Source organism: Mastomys coucha, unplaced genomic scaffold, assembly GCF_008632895.1.
Source record: "Mastomys coucha isolate ucsf_1 unplaced genomic scaffold, UCSF_Mcou_1 pScaffold21, whole genome shotgun sequence".
NCBI classification, from domain to species: Eukaryota; Metazoa; Chordata; class Mammalia; order Rodentia; family Muridae; genus Mastomys; species Mastomys coucha.
In genome coordinates this window covers 184,939,261-184,940,234 of record NW_022196904.1, presented here as the reverse complement: position 1 = coordinate 184,940,234, position 974 = coordinate 184,939,261, and the positions used below count along the sequence as shown (strand labels likewise).

Genomic DNA, 974 nt, shown 5'->3' with positions numbered 1-974 from the left:
ACCTGGCCCTCTTCTCACTCAAAACACTGCTTGTGCCTTCACTTCTGATTTGTTTATCCTCTAGAAAAAGATTAGAGAGATAGCATTATCCCTGGACTAGATGTTGGCATGAACATTAGTTGTAGAGACCCAGTAGGCTAAAGAACTGGAAGTTATGAAATAGTCTCTACTGTCTGCAGGTCATGTCTGGGGTCACATTTACCACATTTTTTTTTTTTAAATATGGAACACTTCATGAATTTGCATGTCATCCTTGCACAGGGGCCATGCTAGTCTTCTCTATATCATTCTAATTTTAGTATATGTGTTGCCACTTTATTGAGGGGAAAGGGGACTCATTGGGAGTCACGGTCATATTAGTCATCCGAGACAGCTTTCCAATCACCATAATGGCTTCCCTGAGAGGAAAGCTAATGATTCTGGTATATAGAGAGGAAGACTATGTCTTAGTGCTCTTGGTCTTAAATCCTAACACAATGCCACCATATACAGCAGATAGCTAGGACAATGTCCACTGTATGACTAGATTACCAGGGCAGTGCCACTGTGGTGGTTAAATTGTCCACTTGATACAATCTGAATCACCTGGGCAGAGAGCCCCAATGAGTGATTATGCACATCAGTTTAGCCTATTGGCAGCCTGTGGAGGACTGTTTTACTCATGGTGGTTGATGTGGAAAGACCCAGTCAATAAATGTAGGTGCCACCTTCTCATAGCGGCCCACTTACAAGAGCATGCAAGCAGGAACACCAGGAACGTCACTGTTATTGGTGAGTTCTTCTTTCTTCCTCCTGCTGGTGTTGCTGCTGCTGCTGCTGCTGAGGATGATGATGGTGGTGGTGATGGTGGTGATGCTGCTGCTGCTGCTGAGGATGATGATGATGGTGGTGGTGGTGGTGGTGGTGCTGCTGCTGCTGCTGATGGTGGTAGTGATGGTGCTGCTACTGCTGCTGCTGCTGGTGGTGGTGGTGGT

The 974-nt window shown here is 45.9% G+C and overlaps 1 pseudogene; it reads right to left on the bottom strand.

The window, feature by feature from the left end:
• Positions 1 to 216: 216 nt before the first annotated feature.
• LOC116104218 lies at positions 217 to 314 on the bottom strand (annotated as a pseudogene).
• Positions 315 to 974: the final 660 nt, after the last annotated feature.